The sequence below is a fragment of the Perognathus longimembris genome, chromosome 21 (assembly GCF_023159225.1).
Source record: "Perognathus longimembris pacificus isolate PPM17 chromosome 21, ASM2315922v1, whole genome shotgun sequence".
NCBI lineage: Eukaryota > Metazoa > Chordata > Mammalia > Rodentia > Heteromyidae > Perognathus > Perognathus longimembris.
The window spans coordinates 35234804-35253007 of record NC_063181.1 but is presented as its reverse complement, the minus strand read 5'-3'; the positions used below and the strand labels follow the sequence as shown (position 1 = coordinate 35253007).

The window sequence follows — 18204 nt, the reverse complement described above, 5'->3', positions numbered from 1 at the left end:
CCTGTTGTAGGTGAAAATCTAAAGTCACACCAGCTGCCTACATCACCGAAGCCCAACATTGGTGAACGCTGTTGCACATTTAGTGTCACTTGTTATAATACCATGAATTGTTCCAAGTTTGTGGATGATACATCACAGAAGCAAATAATCCACAAATCTCAGCGTTTGAAAAGTAATGTGACTTCTCATTGTTACTGTATGGCCCAATGTCTTAATTGGAAATTTGTATTCCAGCAGCAATTTTAGGCCCTTGGGCTAATTCCAATATATTGCCCAGTGTAATTTTTTCAAAAATTCACCAGATGCAATATATATATACATATTTATATTATATAATATATTTATAAATATCTTTATAAAAATATATTTATATAAATATGTTTATATGCCTATAAACATATTTCATATACACATGGAACATTTGAAAACTTTTAGTATGTGTTGGGATAAAAGAGAAGTCCAAAAGTTGTAAAATACTGTTGTCATTTTTGGCCAAACAAACATCACAGATACCATTATACCTCTCATGAGGTGTAGCTACATATTGTCCTCACATAAGGGAGCACAGCCAGGAGCCAATGGCTCAGTCCTGTAATCCTAGCCACACAGGAAGTTAGGAACTGAGAACCACAATCTGAGGTTCAGAGTTCAGAACCAACCCAAGCATTCAAATCTGAGAGACTCTTATCTCCAATTAACCACCAAGAAGCTAGCAGTAGAACTTTGGTTCAACTGGTAGAACACAAGCTTTGAGCAAAAAAGCTAAGCAATAGCACCCCGGCCCTGAGTTCAGGCCTCAGTACTGGTACAAAATGATAACATAAAATTCTCATATTTTACACAGAGCTGAAAAAACTGTACCATCCTATAAAAATCCTCAAAGAAACAACAACCCTATTAATAAGTGGGCTAAAGAATTAAAAAGAGAATCATGTGAAGAGGAAATAAGTATAGCCAATAGACACATAAAGAAATGTTCATCATCTCTGGCCACAAAAGAAAAGTAGGAATGTAAACTGGTTTGACCACTCTGGAAATCAGTATGGAGATTCCTCAAAAGACTAAACATAGAGCTCCCCTATGACGCAGCAATCTCACTCCTGGGCATTTACTCAAATGATCGCAAACAAGGCCATTCTAAAGCTACCAAAACAACTATGTTCATTGCAGCATTATTTACCATAGCCAAGATATGGAATCAACCTAGATGCCCCTCAGTAGATGAATGGAGCAAGAAAATGTGGTATATATACACTATGGAATTCTATGCTTCCATCAGAAAGAATGACATTGCCCCATTCATAAGGAAATAGAAGGACTTGGAAAAAATCATATTAAGTTAAGTGAGCCAGACCCAAAGAAACATAGGCTCCATGTTTTTCCTCATTTGTAGCAATTAGTATATGTCTAGGATAGTCTTAGCAGAGGATCACAATAGCTCAATAACTGTATTCATATGACTATAAAATGATGCTAATTGAACTTAACTCCAAGATATGGAAACAAGAGGGTTTTTGTTGTTGTGGATGTTCTTGTTTTTATTGTACTGTACAAAGTTCTTTCTTCCCCTCCCTCTCTTTGGTTTACCCCGGGAGTAATTGTTTTTCGATTCAGGTTCTCTGTGTCTAATATATAACTTTATCTGGTTTGGAGAAGGGAAGGGAAAATAACAAAATGGGGAAACAAAGACAAAGGGTGAATCAATGCAACAGTGATACTCACAAGACACTACTTTGGAAATGAACTTGGGGGAGGGGAGTGGAAGGAATGAGGGGTAGTGGGAGAAAAATGAAGGAATGGGTAACAATGTTCAACTAGAAACATACTCATTACTTTAACTGTAGCGTTACCCTCTATCACCTTTACAACAAAATAAAATAAAACTTAAATCTCATATTTTAAGACATTTCACAACAAATTTTATATACCTAAACAAGTGAGGAGCATATTGGAAATGGAAACAAATGAGTATTTAAGACTGAACCTGGGATATAATGAAAACGAATAGAAACTTCAGAGGAAATATACTACATCAAGTTGTATATATAAACTGGTTTGTTAGATGGCAACGCCTTTGTACAACTAAAGATAATAAAATAGGAAAACAAATGTAAATCTTTTCATTTTAAGTAGAAAAAAACTTTCATTCAAAGAAAAACAACCTTCCAAAGTAAGAAAATTATAACTAAAAAGAAAAAATTAAGAAAATACACAAATTGTTTTTGAAAGACAAAATCTTTGGAAGTATGGATCAGGCAAAGTAAAAAAAAAAATCAAACACAGTCATTAAGAAGAATAGAAATATAGATACAAGTAAACACAAACATCACCAATACATAAGAACCTAAGTTCCTTCTATGAATAATGTCTTTATTCTTTTGGAGCATATCTTTAAGATCAATTTAAGTGGTATTTGCTAATTTGCCACTCAAAAAGCTTGGCCGTTTGCTTCTGTCTTTTTTTGTAATTATACTTCATGCCTTGACTTGATTTACAAGAAAAACCTACATAAGTAAATGATTTTTTTACTTGATTTACAAGAAAAACCTACATAAATAAATGTTTTGTCATTTATCTAGAAATAATACAGAAAAGATTGCTATTGTTTGGGGTGAAGAAATTCAATTTTGTATTGCTTATTTCAATCTAAATGAATGTGAATTTTGTGTAAAACACAAAAGTACTTCTCATAATACACTGATGAAATCTTCACATGAAGTACTGAAGAACAGAGGATTCTAAGATTTAATAATTGCCTCAAAATAGAAAAAAATGGATTACTAACTGTGACACCCAGCCTATAATAATGCCCCACAAAAGGCCCTGTTGGGGATAGGGAAATTCCAGAAACAGAATTAGGAAATTCAATTAGGAAATTGAATACCAGGTTACTAGAATTCGATGGATGGGAGTAAAACTCGGAAAAGCACAAAACCCTGGAATGTGGTCTGGTCTTAGATCCAAAAAGGAAAAACTGGAATGTGTTTTGGTCAGTATTATCTTGTCTACTGGAACTGTAAGCATCTTTAATCATTAACCACCAATTCTGCTTCTGTATGTCCACTTGCTTGCTTTGTCTAACTTGCTGGACCACCTGCGTGTGGTTTTCACCTTTAAAAATCCAGGCCTAACTGAAGCTCGGTGCTGCACTTCACCCAAGTGGTAGAGTGCAAACATCATGTGGATAATGAAATCCTAGCCCCCTTGACTGAGTGTCTTGGAGTCTCCTTTGAATTCGGGATAAAACACCGCAGGTCTGGCTGTGTGTTAGAGTCCCACCATGGGTTACAGTCTCACCGTGGGTTAGAGTCCCACTTTGGTGAACAAGTAAGAAAATTAAATATAGACACAATAGTTTTAAATTATTGCAATTACCATAATCACTTACTTTGAATCTTCAAAAGTATCATTTGACAAAAATACTAGAAATACAGTATAGACTGTCTGGTAATCAATATATATAATTCTTGATAGCTTTGCATACTGCTGCAAGAACTAATTACAATTTTAGCAAGGAAAAACATATATTCTGTTAACTGAAACTACAAAAAATGACAAGGAATCTTGTAATCGTCTTAGCAAAAACTATATTAAGACTTTATTCCTTATGGGGAAAATACTAAATTTATGGAAGGATTATGAGATCTCAATAAAAGAAAGAAAAAGTATCATAGTTCAATATTAAATATTATGATAGAAGAGGCACTTCAAATCAGTAGGGTTATAAATTATTCAATAAATGTTTCTAAGAAAATTTAAAACATCATAAAGAATAGGTCCTTACTTCACACTATTCAAAATAATAAAATCCACAGGGACTAAAGATATAAACACAAAAGGAAAATACATGTAAACTTTTCAGAGGAAAAAGTACAAAACCTTACGTCTCTTCATCGCAAATACCTTAACCAAGTCATACAGTGCAAAACTCATAATGGGTAAGAAATGTGAATATTTGTGTTCATAGCGGGATTTATTTTAATGGTGATCATGTGTAAATTTTAACAATGTCTTTACTTCAAGGATTGTAATGCTCCTAAAATGTGTCCCACTGTCAGATATTTCTGTGAAATACACACTGACATGCTATGTCATCTGAGCTGATTAAGGCCAGCTTTGGGAAAACCTACACTACCATTTTTATAAATGGTTTTTTAGAATACAATCACATTGACTCCTGCCTATTACCTGTGAATTCTACACTAGCAGAGTTGAAGAGTTGTGACAGGATTTATGACCTCCACACTTTGAAAACTTAATATTGACCTTAAAAAGCTTTGCAATACTTTATTGAGGTCACTCTGTTTGTCTTAACATCCTGTCACCTTTGCTCCCATGTCAGAAGGCAATTTGGCTGGCCATGGTGTTCAGTGGAGATTTGGCTACAGGACTGTTGAGTGGGTAGACAGAGTTATTCACATTTATTTTGGTGACTTATTATAATTCTTGTACATAGAATAAAAAGCTTTGATATTACTTCCAGACACAAAATTTACAAAGGGTTTCATTTGTTGGGAATATATTTGCTAATGCAGCTCACATAATTCTCTCACTGGGAACTGAATACAGATTCTCAGTAGTTCTGAGCCAAATTCATAATGTATGTTTACTGATCAGGGAAGACTCATGGTTTCTGCATCTGAAATTTCAATGACAAAATATAAACTTTTTCAGCACCTAAGTTCTAACACTAAATTACCTTTTAATTCTTTCTGTAAAACTTAAAATAATCTTTGACATATGAAAGAATCATAATGGGTTTACGATATATACAATATTTCAAATTTTTGTTATATTTGTAGTATCTATGATTTCTTTTTCCATTCAATTTTGATTTCTGTGTCTAAAATTCTTGCTTGTTTCTTAATGACAGACATGAGGCTTTAACTCAGTCCTGGGCTTTTGTGCTCAAAGTTAGCGCTCTATCATTTGAGTCACACCTCTATGTCCAGCTTTTTGGTGGTTAATTGCAGATGAGTTTCACAGATGTTTCTGCCCAGATTGGCTTCAAACCTCAATCCTTAAATCTCAACCTCCTGAATAGCTAGAACTATAGGCATGAGCTACCACTCTTTAATTCTATTTTGTTCCCTAAGAAAACTGTGGACTTTACATGGCATTTATATACGAGCACTGGATCTGTCTTTTATGTGAAAAAAATAGAAAAGAACATTTCACAAACCAAGTTAAAAATAAATATCAGACCTAAAAAACATATTTTCAGATGTACAATTGGATTATCATGAAGTAACTCATAAAAAAACAAAACAGTTTTTAAAATCCAAATTAAATAAAAACCTATTATTCTATATTTTTGTTACCAAAAACTAAACTTAAGCTTTTGATCCAAATTGGCTCTAACAGTAAGAATTTCAGCACACACTGGCACCCCTCACTCTTGTATATGCTTATTAGACTCTGGCTGCTTTTTTTCCCCTTTGATTTCAAGCCTGTGGTGCAGTTGAAAAGAGTACCAGGAGGTCCACTGTTTACATGACCCCTTGTTCACACTTCCTCATGCAAGCATTTGACTTTTATTCAGCAATCCCTATAACGCACAGGGGTAACCTTCCAAAAACTCCAAGATAATTATGAACCCTGGATTCATTGGTTTTCTATATGCCTATCTCACATACAAAAGTAACACATTTTCTGTCATAAGTCACACACTGAGACTATAACTTTGGCAGTCCGAGTCATGACAGCAAAACTCACATGAAATACTATTCACTCCTTTCGTAAGTGTACAGATGCATTTATTCTTAACATATATTTTAGCAATCTTTACATATGGTTATTTTTTTCCTTTTCAGTTGTGAAATTCACTTTTGCACCTAAAGGAAGCACTTTATAGCTCCTCATTGGCATATTTTAATTGATAGCAGCAGCCATTCTTATACTTGGAGCCACTTTAACTAAAAGTACAAGCAATACAGTAGGACAGTCCACCCAATAACCCACAACTGTTGCTAAGTAGCCCATAGGTTGGTAGCATATATAGTAGGGCTTGTCTTGGCAAAAAAAGTCACTTCATGGGCAGGACAGACAGAAACTATAAGACTTCATGTTGCCCAAAGCAGCACACAAGTTAAAATTTAGTTGTGCTTTTTTTCCTGGAATTTTCCACTTAATATTTTTGTACCACGCCTGATCTCTGCCTTCTGAAGAGATAGGGTTACATACTTAAACCACTGTGCAGTTCATCATTTGACTTTTAAGCCTTCTGTGTCCATCTGTTTTCATTTTTTACAAGCAACATGAAAATTGTCCTGTTTTAATCCAGTTTAATAATATCTTGTATCTCTCAAGTTTACAAAGGGAGAAAACAGCCATCTTGCCCAGAAGTGTTCGCAGGAGATATGGTCCCACAGCTCAGTGGACATGTTGTGATCAACAGCAACTATTTTATAGAACACAAACTTCAGAGTTCTCTATGAGTATGACAGAGAAAGACACAAGCCTCACTGACAGCAAGACAAATAGAAACACTGTCCAGATAAAAAATGCAAAGGATTCCCTTGTCTGATCAATCAACACCAGAGATGGCCTATAGTTTCCTGTAACTTGGAGTCAATGGTCTTTCTTTTGTAGATGGTCATCTGCTTAATTGTTGATAAATCCATATTTATCTCTGCTTATCATTTCATGAAATTTCCACTTTATTATTTGGTTATTTCTTCTTTCCTTTTTGGTAATTCTGTTAGGTTTCTTTGCATTCAAGTTTTTCTAAACTTGTATGTATTCTATATCAATTTCTTAATGTTTTTGTTACTATTTTAATGTTCATCTTTTTATTTAATTCAACAGTTCACTTCCCTCCCCCTACAGAAAACATTGCTATTATAATTCAATCCCTTTTTTGAAGTGTGTTTAAATATGTATTACTTTTGCAACACAAAGGTCATAACCAAAAATAATCAATATAAACTTTTCCTCTGGGTTCATCTACTTAAAGTTCATCTTTTAAGTTGTCTTAATAAAATGCCAGTAGCTGAAATTTTTCTTTTTAAAAGAAATTATTTCATGCTTACACTTTACAGATTTTAGCATAGTACAAATTTCTATATTACCTGTATTTCTCCCAGCACATATTATTCATCTCATAACCATTGTCCAGCTTCCTTTTTGCTAGTGAAAAATCACTCTCCAGACTCATGGTCATATATTTGTGGAGAACTGGGCTTTTTTTTTTTTTCTGGGAGCTTTACTTTGATTTGTTACAGTGTATCTTTATTTATCTTGCTTAGAAAACAAACAAACAAGAAAAACCAGACAAGACATTACAGGTCTCAGTGTTGGTATCTTAGAAAACGTCTAGAAACTGGGGATTAACGCCAGGAATGTCTTTGAGACTCTTATCTAAAGTTAACCTGAGGATTAAAAATAAAGCTGAAAATGGCATTATAGTGCAAAGTGATAGAGCACTAGCCCTTGTTCACAAAAGCTCAGGGACTATGCCTATGCCCTAAATTCAAGCCCAAGGACTGATATCACCACTCCAAAAAATAAATGCCTGGAAAATTTCTACCACCTGATTCAAATATTATTTCTTCCCAATTTTCTGACCAAACTCTTAACTATGATTAACCATGCATTGTATTTTCTCTGTCCGCCTTTTATACTTTCAGTTTATTTGATGAGTTCTGGATAATTTCTTATAGAACAGTTTCTCTTCAACTGAATTAACTCTCTCTGTAGACAGATCGATAGATAGATAGATAGATAGATAGATAGATAGATAGATAGATAGATAGATAGATCGATCGATGGTGTGTACCAGTAACAGGGCTAGAATTGAATTTGTTCTGCTGTCACTTGGCTTTTTGATTCAAGGCTGGTCCTCTACTCCTTGAATCATATCTCTAATTCTGACTTTTTGAAGGTTAAGTGGAGATAAGAGTCTCCCAGCTTGTTTCTGCCCTATTTGGCTTTGAATCCTGATCCTCAAATTTCAGCTTCGTGAGGAGCTAGCATTCTTGGGTGCTGAGCCATCAGCACCCAAGGATAATTGAAGTGCTTTTATTAAACATTTTTCAGCCAGGCGCAGTGGCTTCCACCTGTAATCCCAAGTATGTGAGAGACATAAGAAGGAAGATTGGAGTATAATGCTAGTCTAGGCAGAATGGTGGTGTGACTCTCATTTAAAGACAAGCCAGGCATGGTGGCTGAAAACCTAGCTATGTGGTAGGCATTGGTAGGAGGATGACAGAGGCTGGTATGAGCAAACACCTGAGACAATCTGAAGGGGATCAGAATGGCTACAGTGGTAGAGCATTTACCAAACAAACTGGAAGCCCTGAATCCAAACCCCATTACTATGAACAATTCTAAAAAAAGTTTTAGAAAGCAAAAATGTATTTTTAGCCATACTTTATCAAAGAACTTATTTTTCTTAAAGAGCATTATATACTCAGAACAGTTAGGCAAAAACCAGTAAGGAGGAATATAATCACTGATCCATCACCTCTTTAAGGATAAAAAAAACATTGTTTTTCCGTACATAAAATATTTGAGAAAGTAAAGGAGGGTACTAAGGCATAAGAGAAAGTCTGTAGAGCAAAAGGAACATGGTTGCTGTGTGCCATATCAATTTAAAGCCAGCCCTGGCAGAAAAGTTTCAGAAACTCAGCTTTAATTTGCTTGTTTCTTTGTTTTCTAGTTGTACTTTGGCTAGAAACCACTGAGAGGTAGACAAGTAAGGGGAAGTATCAGAAATTTAACATCCTTTAAGAACTACTGGAGCTATAAGGTTTGAAACACCTCTTCAAGGTACTGACCAGTCTTCTGTGAAGGATAAATGTGGAGATCTACAGTAAGAGGACAGACTCAAACACAGGTGACTGTGCTGAATGTCTTCAGGTATCCATTTATTGACTTACAGATTGACTATATTCATAGTGACTACCTTGGAACACAGCCAGTGTAGGTCAAAAGAAGATCCTTCTGTGAATCTTCTAGCATCCTAGCAAGTCAAGAGCGTCCCAAACATGGAAATGGAGTAACAAAATTTCTGACCTTGTGGAAAACTTGTTTTTGGAAATAACTGTCACATGTTATGTTCATTGGTAAAGCATTTATGCAGACACAAGAAGAAGAACAAAGCTTTATCCCAACACTAGTCAAAGACAGACAGCAGGTGAGAGACAGAAGCGTGTGATGCCACTGATGTGAATTGATGGGCAGTTGGGACAGGCTTTAATGGAGTGAGTGAGGATTTTATTGGTCAACTTCTTTGTGTCAACCCGATTGACTGGGTGTCTCTTTTCCAGACCGTGCTTCAAGTTTTGCGTGCTCCATAATGGCTTGGGAGCCTGGTGCTTGGGAGCCCCACCCCCATCCCCCAACCCCCCCGCCCCCCCCCCCCCCCACCCGGCCCATTTTCCACACTTGGCTCACCTCCATTTCATCTGGACCTCAGTATTTCTCGGTCTCATCGTGTCCCCTTAAATGGAGTCTCCTCTATATTTTACAGCTCTGCATGAGATTGTGAAGTAAATTTACACCACCTAACAGCTGTGGTAAACATATTCCATGTATTATGACTGAAAGGAAGTCTCTAAGCAGAAGATGATGTAATTGTGTTTGCATAGGCTAATTCTTTAAAATGCATTTCCCTATTCCTACCCCAATCATTTCCTTTGTAGCTTTTTCCACAATACTTGCACCTTCCAATGTTCTACACAATTAACAATCTGAGTATTGTTGGTATTCTTCAACTAGAAAATATGCTACTAGTGGAGGAGAGGAACTTTTGTTATTTTTGCATTAATTTACTTGCAGTGCTTGTGCAATTCGCTGACACACAGCAGACATTGAGTGAAGATTGAAAGAATAAATAAATGATTTCATGGAAACTGAATGTCACAGTTTATGAGACAAGGAGAGAGCATTTGGCATTGTTTTCTACATAAATAAAAGCCCCAAGCTAGTTTTAGGCATAAGAAGCTGGATTTGTTCTTCTTATATCAATTTATGTGAATACAATAAAAATCCCCAGAGGTATTAAAAACTCAGATAAGACAAAACAAAACAAAAACAAAGCACCTCCACATTTCTGCCCTTCACAGTGTTAACACAATAAATTATCTGCAGTTGAGATTTCATAAAATAAACTGAGAAAGAGTAAGAGAAAACCCAGCCCAAACAAACAAATACAAACAACTAGCCAAACTTTTCTCCTCATCTATGATATGTCAAGCCAAATTGGACTCTCTGTATTATTTTAATTAAAAATAATCCTCCTGAGTACAAATGAAAAAGAGAAAAACATTAGCCATGCACAAATTGCTTTAAATAGTGTTACTGGAACCTTAATGCTAATGGCTTATTCTGCTTGTTAATAGTGCCTTATTTCAGAGAAAATTATTCTTTGCCTTTTGCTTAATTTACCACATGATGCACACTGACTTATTTAGATATAATGGTTTTTAAGTAGAATACACACCTTGAACTGCTAGTTACAGTACTACCATTTTTATATGGCAAGTTGTATCCTTAAGAAAAATGTGATTATTTTTCTTTAACATTCTTGCAATAATACATACATATGCTATACATTCATACACACAGAGCAATTTAGATGAAGTGTGTTTTCTACCCAATTTTATATTCTCAGGCAATTAAGTACTGTGCAATTTTAGTTCACCATTGTTCTCAGACATCTGTGGAAAACAGGTATTTCAACCAAAGAACATCATTGGTGTGCTGTTAATTGGTCTTACTTTTAAGAAAAAATTTAAACTCAAAATATTGAATCATGGGATCTTTCTAAATCTCAAAGATTTAAATGGCTCCGCATTTATGCATCACTGAACATCAGAGGAAGAGGAAAAAAGATGCAATAACTGCCTAATGCTAAAAAAAAAAACCCTCAATAAAAGTTTTCAAAATTTCTAAAGTTAGAAAAAATGATTACATGATAACTCTGAATTTTTAAAAAGTACAATACGTTTAATTTTAAATTAAATTGTTTTGCAGTTTTCTCCGTCTGAGATAGCATAAACAACTATGTTACTATCACCATGAAGTATGTTTGATGCTGTGATTTACCAAATTCCTCTTTGCTGTGAATATTTGACTATAACCAAGAAGGTCCTAGGACTGTAGAAAATGTGAAAAACCGCACTCAACTGCCTAAGCCCGAAAGAATGGACTCAGAGACGTGAAGTACAGCCAAAGCAAGACTTCCATGGTTAATAGTGGCCGTGCAAGATCATATGTCTAGTGGATGTAGGCACCCAAAGGGTTTACAGCCAACAATTGATTTCTTAATGCACAGCCCCTTCCCCCATTCCTCATTAGCTGAGTACCAAGGGGCGTACAATCCTCCTGTGCGTCATTTAAGTTTATTTTCTTTTTTATTTATAATTTTTAAATTTAATTTTATAGTTTTAGCACTTTATGTGTGGCAAGGTTTTAGGAAGCTGGATAGGAGTTGGCAAGGGTGGTAATTGGTGCCACTGACACATGATGGTGTAAGAGGTAACTTAAAAATGTTTGTGCTGGGCCTTGTGAAGTAACTCAAAGCTGCCCCACTTTGTTTCTGTGCCCTCTGACCTGAAGTTTGCTCTGCTGCAATCCCTTTGAAATCACTTTAGGTGTTCTAGGAGGAAGGAGATGATTCTATAATAAGTATATTACATGGAAGGCCGACTACTGAAACAGGCAACACCTTCTTCTTACCACCTTAAAACAGTCCAAAATTCAGATCATGTTGCTCCTTTTCTGGTTCTTGTAATAAAGTGAAAACAATCCTCCAGAATTTCTCCAAGGACAAAGAGTGAGATAATGGACAAATAGGCTAGACTTGTGACTTGGGGCCATTTTAATTATGCATACTTTTCTCACCTCATTTCTCCCAATCTCCCTATTTAAGTGAAAGGAATCTTCGTACCCAGGAAGGCAGCTGAAAATATCTTCCCATGTCTGCCATGTAATAGATCTCTCTTTGCTCTTCATTGTGTCGATTTGACATATAGGGGAAAGTTGCAGATCTAAACTGAGACCCCTGGACTTCCGCCTGGGGTTTAAAAAATCTCAGTTTCAATCGGGTATGTGTCTTGATTGCAGGACACCAGTGTTACTGTTCTGACAGTTACGTGTAGAGCTGGAGTGCATGCTTCAAAGGCTTGTGGACTGAGGCCTCAGTTTGTCTGCACAGAGTTTGTCCACTGCACACAGGACTTGATGCTGCATTCTAGGACTTGTGGAACCCAACTGAGACTCCGGGAAGGGAAATTAAGACCTATGTTTATCAGAAAATATCAAAGAATTAATTGATGTATTCACAATACTCTTAAATCACAATCTTCGGATCTCTACTCCAAAGCCTTCTTATCTGCAGGGTATCCTTGTCGATTTAATATCAAATTGGATGCTTTTCCCCTAGGCATTTTCTTCCTTGCTCCATTTTCTTTCTGTGATGCTAATTCACCAGGTATGGGGTTATTTCTTTACTGGTTTGCTGTGTATCTTCTCTCTGAAATGCTCAGAATCAGAATGTAAGCTTTAGTGACAGCGAAGTTAATATCTTTTGTTGAATGTTCATATCCTAGCACTTAGGGCAGGGTCTGGTATGTCATAGGAAAAATCAATAAATAGTTATTGAGTGGGTAGTTAAAGACTGAATGGATAACAAAGGGATATGTGCTCATCTTCCCAGATCCTGAAGGTAATTCACCACGAAATGCTTTTAGATGGCTTTTTTGTTGGTTCTACCTTAACTTCTACTTATGTTCATTGCTTGATACGAGACCACCCAAAAGGCATTACATTTGCCTCAGGTGCATATATATTTACTAAGGGTGCATTTCCTTTTGGCAAATAGAGACTTTCATATACTACCATAAAAAAAGAGGAAAATGAACCTCAAGGTTGAGTAAACAGCTGTTTAGGGAAAAGGGCCTACTTGGTAACACATTTTTTAGGCTTTTTTTAAACCAATATATGTTGATAAATAATTGACATCTTACGTTTTCCTTTTTGCTTCAATGTCCTGCCTTAAATGGACAAATTTCTTGCCTGTTTATCTTTCAAAAGCCTCTAATCTCAACCACCCCTGCAGACTCGACATCTCAACTGAAATGCTGACCACAAACTGTATAATTATAACTATTACTTTCTATATGTGTGGCTCAATTTACATCTGAGAGCACCTTGTCAGCAATTTTTTAGTTATTTACCACATGGCATGACAAACAAATACAATATGCATCATGCACCCCAATATAAAGTAATTATGTAATAATATTTTTGACAGGAAATATATAATAATATCAACAGAAAGTAATTTAAAGAAAAGGAAGTGTAGAATAGGAAGTATAAGTAGGCATATGTTAAATTATAATCTCAGCTCTTTGTAAGTATTCAGTTACTATTAGATTACTTTCTCCTTGTGTTTTAGGATTTGTACTATCAGGACGTCTTTAACACCACTGGGATGTGAATGAATAGAGGTCTCTGTACTGTGTTCTAATATTTATGGATGGGCAGTGATGGGAGGAAATCCTGGTACAGTAACTCAGAATCAGTAACAATAAGAATATCTCTTTACCTAGTGGACTTGCTTCATGTCTTCTTATCATCTGGCCATTTGGCCATTGGGCCAATTAACTTAAGTTTGATATCTACATACTGAAAAACTAAAATAGGTGCTTTTTTGAGAACCCAGAGATACCAAGGGAAACTATCTTTGTTTTTTTCCTTATATTATTCTTATACAATCCAGTCCCTAGGAATAGAGAGAGAAAGTATAATTTCACTTTTTTAAAGAGTTCATCAATACAATGAACAAAATTGTCTCCGGGTTTAAGAAATAAATTTATTTTTCAAAAACCCACTTAAAATTTGTATTCACTTTTTTAAATGATGTATGCAATCAACCAGTTAATAGTCACTTTTCTAAATATGTGTCTCTGGCTAATGCATCTGTGCTCTGATTATTCCAAAGTCTCATCATTCTACCCCTCTTCTTCTCACCTTGCCTGTCTTGATATTAGAAGACCTATGGTAATCTACAGTTCAAGCAATGCAGATGAAAACAGCAGTGGAGCATTCTAGAAGCATGGTGGTGGATCATAAGGTTTACATGCTCTAAGTTTAGTCTTCTAACTCTGTGAACTCATCTATTCTCCAAAAACAGCTACTGCAAAATCCTGGGTACATTAAAAACAAACGATGTACTGTATGTAGAATTGACACAATTGCCATCTTTAAAAAAAGGCTGGAAAAGGCTATTCCCAAAGCATTTTCTTTCTTTCTTTCTTTCTTTTTTTTTTTTTGGCTAGTCCTGGGCCTTGGACTTAGGGCCTGAGCACCATCCCTGGCTTCTTCCTGCTCAAGGCCAGCACTCTGCCACCTGAGCCACAGCACCCCTTCTGGCCGTTTTCCATATATGTGGTGCTTTCCAGAGCATTTTCTGAAGTGAGATAGAATAAAGAAGCTCAAAGTGATGCCACTGGCCACTTTGATTGTAACAGAAAATAAAGGGCAGTAAATATGATGAAATTTGATATCAGCTATGATCATATCCATGAAGCCCAAAGCAATGTTCTTCCTTTTGGTTTATTTTGTTATTACATTGACTATTTTAGAATATTATATATTGTTACTGTTTTCCTAGCATACTGCTGCAGCACCTTATAATTTCAATAAACCCTGCTGATGATTTGAGCATTTATTTATAATGTCCTGAAGTTATTTCTTATGTCCTAGAAGAGATTAAATGTTTTAGGGTCTTTTCTCACTTCTCATGGCTAATAATTGCTAAACCGACCCCATTCCAGTTGGTTTACAAATACATAAAACCAAATTAAGACAGGATACCATGTCATCCTCAATAGTAGTGAAGTATGCCCAGTTGTTTGAGAAACATAAATTCTGTCGAAAATCAAAGTGAAAGGTAACATTTATTCCATTACTATTGAAAGTTAACTTCCAAGCACATGAAAGGGAAGGTTGAAGGAGTTTATGTTATATTGCCACACATAAGGACAAGCATAAGAAGTAAATAATGGAATGGTGGGAAGCAATTTCATCTTTCACCTGTGCTTCAGGCATAATAGTGGCATAGCTTTGAATGGGCCATGTTATCAATTCCTTCATCAGTATGTAGTTCAAAGCTTACAGCTGTGTTTAGAAGCTGATTATTTAATATTCTTAGTAATAAACCAATCTGAAAAGAAGACATGGTTGTTTGCGTTCTGAGGTTTTTGTTTGTTTGTTTGTTTTTTGTTTTTTGCCAGTCCTGGGCCTTGAACTCAGAGCCTGAGCACTGTCCCTGGCTCCTTTTTGCTCAAGGCTAGCACTCTACCACTTGAGCCACAGCGCCACTTCTGGCCATTTTCTATATATGTGGTGCTGGGGAATCGAACCCGGGGCTTCATGTATGTGAGGCGAGCACTCTTGCCACTGGGCCATATTCCCAGCCCTGCTTTCTGAGTTTTAAATATGGTGGATCCAGTATGGGCTTTGAGATTTTGTTTTGTATTTTAGATATTTGAGATCAGAGTCAAGAACTTCTCTCTCTCTCTCTCTCTCTCTCTCTCTCTCTCTGGGTTTTATGAGAACATAACTTTCTGTCTATTCAATCAATACTTTTTCAGTTTGTTTGTTTTTTTACTTCGTGTTAGAGGAGACAAAATGCCAAATCCCTTTCTTAGGGCCATCAGAAATATTGGAAACAGTTGGAAAAGCATGCTGAAAGGACAGGCCAGGACATTTTATAACAGCTTTTTATTAATTTATTTGATAAAATTCCACGCTCATATGACACTGGATTTTGTTTTTTTTCTTTTTCTTAAAATATTTTAAAAAATAGTTCTCATTTATTTTCTATGAAACATATTGGGAACTCAAAAAGTCTGCAGCATTTTTTGATCATTGGAAAGTTTGGTTTGGAGGATTTGGGATGGTGCAGAAAGTAGGAACTATTCAACCTTCTTGTGTTCTTCAGTATAAGAAAGGAGCTTTTTCCTCTAGTGTATCATGTGGAAGTATAACTGGGGGAAAATGGGAATGTAGGAGATCATTATCAGAATGAGGAATGCATGGTACTCAAAGGAGAAATTGTATTTGTTTGGTAAACTGATGGAGTACAGACCAGTCTGTCTGACAAATGGCAGAGAGGCCTATGTTGTGAGCAATTCTCCTGACACTCCCATCGGGTAGGGCACAATGAAAAGCGGGTACCTGACCAATTAGGTGAGGTAAGGCAGATGATTTAATAGACTCAATGTATAAAAGGAGTAAAGGATAATTTCTGTGATTGTCCAGGCAGTAACAAACAGTAATCACCTTCACTCTGCACCTTTTTGACACTATGTGTTACTGCCCATATTAGGGGGGAAAAAAAACTCTTGACATCACTTGGAAAGAAGTCAGGACAACAGAAGAGGGTACAATTCCTGAAGCCCAATATAAAATCTCCAGTAAGGCTCCAGTGTGGAAGAATTTCAAAGGGTTTTCAATTAAACAGTAAAGACTTAGGCTAGCTCGCCTTAGCCAGGTATGCTCTGACCAGACCAACGGCTATAACCAGCCACACCGCCGTCATCACCACACGGTAGATGACCAGACACGCGGTGGCCAGAGGCCCCGGGCCCTTCTGCTTCCACGTGCCCGCCACTGGCTCTGGCAGCCCCGGCTCGGCCACCACCGCCCTCCTTCCCTTTCATCGCTGCAGTCGCCAAGTCAGTGCCCGCAACCCCGTCTTTTCAGTTCTTTCTAGGTGATTTACAAGCTTATCTGTGATTTCTCTAGCAATGGATAATTCATAATCATCACAGAAAATCCACATGTATGTAGAAGACTAAATATTAAGTGTTAGATTTGCTTGGCATCAAATGTACCCCATAGCACTTGAGCTCATGTAATAATCCTAATCCTGCCTTCTGAGACCAAGGAAGAGAATATAAAGCAAATCTCTCCTCCATATTGGAAGCTTTTGAAATCATGTTGCTATTCATACTTTCCATGTGCTTCCCTTGAGTCCATACAAATGTGACAAGGATGGACTCGGGGGAATTTTGGTCGCAAGGTTGCAGACATGTATTTAAAGTGCTCATGCCTTTTGATTCTCAGTGTTCTTTTAGAATGTATGAAGTTTGATATTGGGAAGATCTCTGATTCTTTTCAGTTATACATCATAATTATTATCTTACCTCAAATATTTTGGACCGAAGTTGAAATTTCAGACATTAATATTACTTCTCAAAATCATGGACATTATGTAATCTAACTGACTATCATTTTTCAACCTAATTGACTATCATATTTAGTATGCCTTAAACTTGGGTTTTAGCAGTAATAAGACTAAAAAAAAATGCTTGTGGCTATAACTGAATGTTCCAACATGGCAAGTAAATAGAAAGGAATGAGAGGGTAAAAAAGAAAATAATAAGGAAAACAAAAGAAAGGGGAAACAAGAAGAAAATAATAATAAATTAATGAATAAAAGAATAAAGAACAGGAAGATAGATATTCTCTGAAATAGACTGTCTTGGGAATTGTCACAGATGCTGTTAGAAACACACAGCTGAGCCACACACATGCCCAGTGCCTGCATGCCAGCTTTCCCATGAGTATCAGGTTGTAGCCAATTCAGCTTAGACAAAATGGCTGCTCAGGAAGGACACAGAATGCTGTATTTGGTGCTACACACTTGCAATTTCAGCTACATAGGAAGTCGGGCTGTCGGACCATGGCCCAAGACTAGTCCTGGGCAAAAACACCTTGATAAAAAGATATATTTTATTGTTATTATAAAGGTGATAGGCCAATAGCTATACCCTTATGATCACATAAGATGATGCTAAGTGAAATGAACTCCATTTTAGGAAAATGATTGTTATATCACAGTTGTAACTACTTTCAACATCCCATGTGTATCTGTAGTTTCTACTATTGATGATGTTCGTGTATCACCTTCTTGTGATTGTATCTACACTATCTCTGTAATCTTATCTGAGTGTATGGGAAACAGTGTGTACTGGTATTAGAATTAGGAAATAAAAAGGGAATACCAAAATTGAGAGACAAAGGGTAAAATAGGAGAAACAACAACAAAAGCAATACTTGCAAAACTGTTTGGTGTAAGTGAACTGAACACCTCAGGGAGGGAAAAGGGGAGGGGGGGGGTATGAGGGATAAGGTAACAAACAGTACAAGAAATGTATCCAATGCCTAACGTATGAAACTGTAACCACT

General features: G+C 36.3%; 1 long non-coding RNA gene and 1 pseudogene across 1 annotated transcript; both read right to left on the bottom strand.

Annotated features, from left to right (window-relative positions):
• Nucleotides 1-3890: 3890 nt before the first annotated feature.
• Nucleotides 3891-15854, bottom strand: LOC125339572. Its single transcript, XR_007208562.1, has 4 exons — nucleotides 15682-15854; nucleotides 14371-14375; nucleotides 4554-4559; nucleotides 3891-3903 (listed from the first exon to the last, which is right to left on the bottom strand). It is a non-coding gene; the product is annotated as an uncharacterized LOC125339572 (long non-coding RNA).
• A 72-nt stretch (nucleotides 15855-15926) lies between these two features.
• LOC125339395 lies at nucleotides 15927-17700 on the bottom strand (annotated as a pseudogene).
• Between the last annotated feature and the right edge of the window lie 504 nt (nucleotides 17701-18204).